At 42.7% G+C, this 8,547-nt stretch overlaps 2 non-coding genes across 2 annotated transcripts; both read left to right on the top strand.

Annotated features, from left to right (window-relative positions):
* Positions 1–654: 654 nt before the first annotated feature.
* On the top strand, positions 655–727 carry trnak-uuu (transfer RNA lysine (anticodon UUU)). The gene has a single exon. It is a non-coding gene; the product is annotated as a tRNA-Lys (tRNA).
* A 1,069-nt stretch (positions 728–1,796) lies between these two features.
* On the top strand, positions 1,797–1,868 carry trnae-uuc (transfer RNA glutamic acid (anticodon UUC)). The gene has a single exon. It is a non-coding gene; the product is annotated as a tRNA-Glu (tRNA).
* The last annotated feature ends 6,679 nt before the right edge of the window (positions 1,869–8,547 follow it).

Raw genomic sequence — 8,547 nt, 5'->3', positions numbered from 1 at the left:
ATTCCGTGAGGCCATGGGGAACAACTTCAAGATGGCTTTGAGGAAATTCTCGTCCACCATATGGCGTCGAAGGTGAGGGAGGCAGTGCACCTGTCAACATTGTTTATTGTGAGGATGGGCGCAGCAAAACCTCGAAATTTTGAGTCAATGGAAAGAATACTTTGAAGACCTATTCAATAGCTCTGTCACGCTTTCCCATGAGGAAACAGAGTCTGGGTTCTCCGAGAAGGGCTCTCCTGTCTCTGTGTTCGAGGTCACCGAGGTGGTTAAAAAGATCCCCTCTGGCAAGACTCCGTGAGATTTGTCCGGAATTCCTAAATGCTCTGGAATTTGTGGGGGTGTCCTGGTTGACACCCCCCCTCTGCAACATTGCGCAGTATTTACAGGCTGTGTTCCAGCTCCAGGGGGAGAACACTCCTCAGCCTCCCTGATCAGTTTGATTCAGGTGTGCTCAAGACGAGCATCCACTGGGACGTAAACTCTCAGATTTTGGAGGAACATTGTGGTTTTTGTCCTGGCCGTGGAACAAGGATTCAGCTATTTGTTTACATCCTAATAAATTGATCCTCACCAAGAAACCATGGCACCTGGAGTTGTTGGAGTAGTTGCTGTAAAAAGAAGTAGTAATTGACTACAAAAAAGAGACAGCATGTGGCCTGAGTGGCTCAGTTGGTAGAGCATCAGACTTTTAATCTGAGGGTCCGGCGTTCAAGTCCCTGTTCAGGCTTGCAAGTTAATATTCAGTGAGAGCTTCTGTTTTGGACAGTCCAGTACTGAACCTGTCTCCTCACCAAACCCAACCACACAACCTCTCCCTGAAATGAAGCTAATCAACCAACAGTGTTCAATTGAATAACTTTGGGGGTCACTTCAGTGTTGGATTTTGGTCCATTTCTTGAATGGTTTTACTTTCCCGAAAGGAATCTGAGTAAATTTTGTGGCTTCTCATCCATTTCAAGTGTACACATGCAGCATGCAAGAAGTATACCTACCAAAGGTGCGGCAGACGTAAGCGTACATGATGTACACGTTACGTAATGTTGTCTGATTGGTTTATTGGTGGCAGCATACGTCGTGGACGTATTAAATCCCAGTGTCAGCGGAAAATGGTCCGATCGTTAGCTCAATGCATGCACCGATGTGCTTAAAAGAAAGTGAGGGAAATTTCTGAAATGAAATTGAAGTCACATCTCAATAAATGCCATCTGTTCAATTTGTCATGATTCCCGCTTTTCACCCTTGTGGCCTTGGTTGAACACTTGTTATGGGAATTTTACTTATTCTTAATACTAAATTCCTTCATTTAGACTTCGCCACCTGCAAATCTTTCATCAACTGAGTTCCAATATAATGGAAGAGATCTTCACCCTGCGAACGAGCTCCGACTTTTAAGATGAGAGCAATCTCGCCCCCCTTGCAATCCACCTATTTGGCGTGAACATTCATGTGGAAAACTGCCAACTAAGCATGGGAACGATATTTGTTGGAAAAAAAAAACAAAAAACACAGGCAATTCTCACATGATCAAGTGGCTCGGATTCCTGGTTTTCCCGCAGGAGCACTGTGTGAGAATAATTCCTGTATTCCACCATTTCGGCTTTCATCATGCAGAATGTTTCCAACATATTGGGCCTAGGAAAAAATAAATCTATTTCAGAATTAATAAGTGGCAGGGACCTTCAGAGATTTCCCATTTGGTTTGGAAGTTTGGATTTCAAGTTTTCATGGGATTCTTCTGGCCAGTCTTATGTAATGACTGAAAACTGTGAAGAATGTCAGTGCAGCAGCAGCATGTGTCCCATATGGTCTAGCGGTCAGGATTCCTGGTTTTCACCCAGGTGGCCCGGGTTCGACTCCCGGTATGGGAATGTTGACAGGACTTTGTATTTTAGTCTTTGATTTAAATGCTGAAAGTTCCCAACACGGTTAAAAATAACAGAGTAATCGGTGTTTTATTTACAGCAAAAGTGCCCCATCTAATATCCCTTTCAGGATTACTGTTTTTTATTTGTCTCCTGTTTACCCCGATGGGACTGAAACCTCAATACTGTTGATATGATTGGCTGACGCTTGAAAGAAAATACAGAATTTGAAAAAAATGAGTTTAAGCAACATCGTGTCTCATATGGTCTTGCGATTCTTGTTTCACCCTGGACGGCCAGGTTCAATTTCCAGTATGTGAATCTTCTGTATGCAGAACTCTACTGCAACTGTACATCTCCCATAGTGTGGAAAATAAAAACCAAAGAGATGTCCCACATGGCCAACAAGTCGGAACTTGTGTTTTTCAACCAAAAGGCCTGGATTCAACTTTTTGGGTGAAATGAGTTCAATGAGTGCATCGATGCACCAGTCTTGCTGGACGACATGGAAGTTTGCAGGCACACATGCAAGTCATTGGATTTTTTCCTTGAATAAACACACGTCCAACATTTACTGTGAAGAAATTAAGCATTTGTACACCCTGCCATTTTGCAAGTTATCCGACTTAGAAATCATGGAGGGGTCTGAAATTTTCATTGTAGGTGCATGTCAACTGTGAGAGAGATAATCTCAAAAGAAAAATCCAGAAATCACAATGTATGTTTTTTAACTATTTATTTGTGTGATACAGCTGCAAATACGTCTTTGAACACCTGTCTAGCAGTGAGAATTCTGACCCTCAAAGACCTGTTAGTCCGCCTTTAAAAGTCCACCTCCACTCCATGTATTATCCTGAATCAGATGTACCTGTGTGAGGTCATTAGCTGCCTCAAGACACCTGTCCACCCCACAAAATTATACAACTCCACACGGCTGGAAAGGGCTACAGAGAAATTGCCAAGCAGCTTGGTGAAAAAAGGTCCAACTGCTGGAGCAATCATGAGAAAATGGAAGAAGCTAAACATGACGGGCAGGGTACACCCTGAACTGGTTGCCAGCCAATCAGGGCAGGGCACATGGAGACAGACAACAGTCGCACTCACAATCACACCTCAGAGGAATTTAGAGTCTTCAATGAATGCTTGAATGTTTTTGGAATTTCCATACAGGCAGGGGCCGCGTTTTGAATCCCGGTCCTCAGAACTGTTAGGCCAATGCTCGACAGCTACACCACCGTTGTTTGAACAGTCGCAATAAAAAATAAACTAAAAATGTGCATTAATATGGTTAGTGACATTGGTTTGCGATTATTTTGAACACTACTGTATATTATTTGCATCCAATGGTTCAAAATAGGATTGTGAGGAGATCGACATTTGGAAAGTGAGAGTGATCATGTTTCATGATGAATATCAACAATAAGCGACTTTCTTCACTTTGGGAGGACTTTTGTTGCTTCCAACCAAATATTTCATGCAGTGTTTGGCAGATGTATAATGTGTTCAGTATGTAATTGTATTTTTAATCTTTAAATGGGTCGAACATGAACAATTACTTGTCGGCATGGTGTTTGCTCTGCACACAAAGATTGCCTTGGTGGAACATGCTGAGAGATTTGCATGCTCGACATGATGACATGCAGACCAAGAAAACCAGTGACCCTGTGCAGAGTGAAAACACTGCCAGTAAGATACAGTACATGTGTCTATCTTTAGCCGAATGTGATTTTAGGAAGTGGCCCTCAGCCAATGAGGAGACAAGACAAAAAATCATAACGTAGACTTTGATAGCAGAGGATGGTTTGGATCCATCGACCTCTGGGTTATGGGCCCAGCACGCTTCCGCTGCGCCACTCTGCTGTACACACCACTTCATTGTATGTACTTTCGTACCTATCCTAAAAGAATTTGGCAGCTGTTTCATGCCTGCATCAAACTCCAAGACACATTTGGTATTTGGTCAACTTTTATGATCATTGGTGTTTATCAAAGTGCTGATCTGTACTGGCACCTTTCTGGGTACTTCCACAGTGATTTGAAATGGACAGATCATTGAAAAGAGGATTTTTTTCCCCAACCGTAAGTGAATTGAGGGAATGAAAACACAAGCCTTAATTGCACAATATTTCTCACGATGAGAAAGACTAAAAAGTGGAATTCATGGAATTAGTTCTAAAGCCTAGTGCCACCACGATGATGGAACATTTTAGATTGAAGCCTGATGAACGCAGTCACCCTGCTCACACCAATCAGCCGATAAGTCAAATGCAACAATGCAGATACAAAAGTGACAGCCCTACAGTATATGATGCAAGTGTGATCGCATTACATAAAGTATATCTTTACTTACTATTGTAATCAATGTAGCCATTGAACGTTGACAACGCCTGCAGATTTTTGAAAACGACTGGGCGGCACGATCACCAGCGGCCCCGCAACATTTCGTCGCAGCTTCACTTCTCAAACATAATCGTAGGTGGCATGTCTGTTCGTAAGAATATTCTCGCCCAGAAGGAAAAAAAAGCACCAACAACAACCCATCCCTCTTTTTCATCGTAAGACACCTACAGTCAGATGCTCCCGTAAAATTATCCATCCCTTCGCTTTGAATAATTTCAGAAATTTGATCATTAAAATTTGATTTGTAATTGAAAAAAACATAAATATTTCTCTTTTTATCGGAAAACACTTAAAGAGAAAGAAAAAAAGATACATGAAGGTTTATATTTTTATTTCCCCTTTCAGTCCCGGACCCGCCTGTGTGGAGTTTGCATGTTTCCTCTGGGCACTCCGGTTTCCTCCCACATTCCAAAAACATGCAACATTAATTGGACACTCAAAATTCCCCCGAGGTGTGTGAATGTGAGTGCGACTGTTTGTCTTGATGTGCCCTGCGATTGGCTGGCAACCAGTTCAGGGTGTACCCTGCCTCCTCCCCTCAAAGGTAAAGATACAGGTAATTCTGTCTCTGTGGCGCAATTGGTTAGCATGTTTGGCTGTTAACAGAGAGGTTGGTGGTTCGAGCCCACCCAGGGATGTCTACCCATTGCAAGGTTTACTGGGTTTTGGCGGATGTTAGTAGAGCAAAATCCCTGAAAAGTGCAACCCAGTATGTCTCTGTGGCACATTCGGTTAGCGCGTTAGGCTGTTAACTGAGAGGTTGGTGGTTTGATCCCACCCAGGGACGTCTCCCCAATGTAATATTTACCTGGCTTTCGGAGGATGTCAGTAGATTAAAGAAAACAATAGAAATGACAAAGGTAGCTCCTCTGGAGCCCACCACAATTTAGCTATTTGGAATTTGAGAGCCTTTTTTTTTAAATAAACTGTAGAGTTGTAGATGAATAACGACTGTACAAATGTGATGGGCTTCATTTCAAATCCAGAGTCAACATGTCTAACAAACCGTAATGAAATTGGTTTAAAAATAACCTATGAGCGAGCTCGCTAGGAGTCGAATTTTGAATCTTCTGATCCGAAGTCAGACGCTTTATCCATTACGCCACTAGCCCAGTGGTCTTAGTTCAGGTTAGCTATTGAACTTAACGTTCCTTTTTCAAATAATGAAAATGCTTTTGGTATAGGCCCATTTATCCCTGCTAGTAGTTGTTTTGCTCAGTAGTTGTTTAAAGTAGAGGATTAAATCAGATGCACTTGCAAGCGATTCAATGATTATGACCTCCTGTGTTACCCAAATAAAGGCTGCAGTGACTCTTGGCCTCCACTACATTTTTAAGACCACAATACTGTACATGTACTTGTTTTCATGTTAGGTCCAGAGCTGTCCATGTCCTGACACATCAAATTTGTCTGCTCTTGGACACTTTATTTCATGTTATCCCCCCATTTGCTTCATAAAAACAGCAATTTGGTGCAAGATATCCTATCACCAAAATGCCCGACATAACATTTATAATAAATTGTTCTCTTACTATCTATAATGGAGCATCATTACCCCCTTTTCCAGGATGCCGGCTTGATACAAGCTCCGACACAGCGTTTCAAATCACTGGGCTTCAGGAAGACCAACACAAGATCCAAAGCCTGAGCATCATTTGCACATTGCTAACCATTCCAAGCTAACTTCACTTCATTGGTGAAAAGGAACACATTGAGATTTCCTACTTGTGCCATCCATCCATTTTCTGAGCCGCTTATCCTCACAAGGGGCCGCAAGTGCTGCAGACTATCCCAGCTACCATCGGGCAGGGTACACCCTGAACTGGTTGCCGTTGACATCCTCACAGCTAATGAAACCTGACCTCTAATCAATCTAGTCTGCTCATTTCCTGTATGTTCAGGTAGAGTACTTGTTGTTGCGTCATGTATTTCGGAAGAGATTAGTTATAACATGTATTTTTGAGCACTAATGGAAGAGATGCAGCCTAAGCAAGAGCAAGAACTTATCGAAAAAGGCAGTCTGCATATTTTAGTTGAGGGGGTGGCCAACCAGTCAGAGATGAAAAGCCACATTTTGACTGTTTTACGGCAAAGAACCACATCATCCGCATGAACACCATTCCCTCCTGATACACAAACCTTTGCTCAGCCAGATTTATTGTAAATGTCATACACCAACATGATGAAAAGAAAAATTGACTGCTCTTGAGTAGCAAGACCACAGGCCAATGTCTGGAGTCCGGACTGTGTGCAGGTTTAAAGCGCTGGACCGGTGACTTCACGAAGTAAGTGCCCACCACCCCACAATTAAGGAACCAACAGATTCGTTCAAATGCTGGTTAAAATTTTCATTGAGAGTGAAAATGTTTTCTTGCTCTTTGTATCAAAATTAGTTTGGTGTGGGATGTTTGAGCACCAGGTGACTAGTTCAACATCATCATGTTTTTACCTCGAGGGGAAAAAATATGCCGTGGGGCAAATCATGGAGACCACCATCAGGTTAAAAAAAAATGTGCATACACAAAGCGGTAAGACATCTTGTCGTGGCCGAGTGGTTAAGGCAATGGACTTGAAATCCAATGGGGTCTCCCTGCGCATGTTTGAATCCTGCTGACAAAGAGCATCTAGTCTTCTTTAGCATCCCAGCACTATGGCAGAGTATGGAGATGGGGGTGGCAAGAGATTAGGGTCAAATATAATTTTACAAGTTGTGCACCAGCGCAATCGCAGAATTCACCCACCAGAGCTCCACCGATCGAATGCCTGTACATTTGATCATTCCATTGAAAAATTTGATAAAAAATTATGTTGAATTCGTCAAAATGTGCATGTACATTGTAGCTATTATTAGGATTAAACTGCAGACAGCCAGTCGCAATCCTCGTGTTCCACATGATAATGTCAGTCATCCGTGAGTCACCACAGGATATATCATCATGGAATCTCAAAAAAGAAAAAAAAAAAAAACGGTCAAATTTAATAAAAAAATCAACATACAGAGATAGGTTGGCTCTGTGGCGCAATGGACAGCATGTTGGACTTCTAGATTGAAAGTGTAGTAATTTGAAGGTTGTGGGTTCGAGTCCCACCAGAGTCAATGCAATTACTTTCTTTCTCTTTCAGTCGGGACAATTCGAGTTTGCTTCGGTGGGTAAAATATGAAGAGCATCCATGTTCATGAAAACAAAGTACTGCTACTTTGATTCTAAGCAGCAAATCAGTTTTGTCCTTCAATCTGAGAATATGAATATTTCAATGGATGAAGTCAATTAAGTTTGTTTCTAAAGAAGCCTTCCACTTTTATTTCTGCTGTTGTTTACAGACGTCAAATTTCGAACTTTAGTGCACTCTCAACACTGAACCGGCGGGCCAGGAATCGGATTTTGGAATCTCATTTCTTGCAACATAATTCAGGGTGGGATGAGACAGCCAATGGCAAAATGGCTTTGCTATGAAATGTCAGCACAGTGGACCAAGAGTCATTTCGTACTGAGCCCTTTTGTGTGCGTGTGCGCATTTTCACTAATTGCATGTCACTAATTCAACAGAAGAGTACCAGAATGGATGCAATGTATCACCAATGTCAAGTCTGCAGCCTGCATGCTGGCCAAAACGGGGTGTCCCAGGGTCCAGGCAGGGCTCAAGGTCCGATTCTGGAAAACAGGACATTTCAAAAGAAATGTGCACTACATTTTTCAGGATGGTGCATTTACCAGCTGATCGATCCACCGTGCTGCCTAAAGCTTTCTTTCAGCTTGTCCCTTTAGTTTGGCACAGTTTTTATGCCGGATTCCTGCCACAACCCCTCTTGGGGAGTGAGGAAAAACTTCCCAACACTGGTTAACCAAACCAAAGCTCTCACCACTGAGCCCCAAGAACTGTGTCAGAAGTGGGATTCGAACCCACGCCTCCATTCAGAGAACAGAATACCCATCAACCGGAAGGAGTTTCGTCCTTGAGTCTGGCGCTTTAGACCGCTCTGCCATCCTTACGCTGCCTAGGCAAAATACTGAACCACTCCCTAAATTGTTGAATAGCTTATCATGACAAAAAAACACCACAGTAGTGGGGGTAATACTTTAAAGAGCTCCAGGAAACTTTGGGTTGGGGTTATCAGCTCATACTGCTGATGGAATTTGGAATCTTTAGTTTCAAGATCTACAAGCGTTTTTGGCCTTGCTACCCTGAGAATGCCCAATCTTGTCAGATTTCGGAAGCTCAGTTTTGGCCCTAGTTCGTACTTCCCAGTATTCCCAGACCGGCTGGTGTTTACAGCACCAAATGG

The sequence above is a fragment of the Syngnathoides biaculeatus genome, unplaced genomic scaffold (genome assembly GCF_019802595.1).
Source record: "Syngnathoides biaculeatus isolate LvHL_M unplaced genomic scaffold, ASM1980259v1 ctg217_pilon_pilon, whole genome shotgun sequence".
NCBI lineage: Eukaryota > Metazoa > Chordata > Actinopteri > Syngnathiformes > Syngnathidae > Syngnathoides > Syngnathoides biaculeatus.
This window is presented reverse-complemented; position numbering and strand designations above follow the sequence as displayed.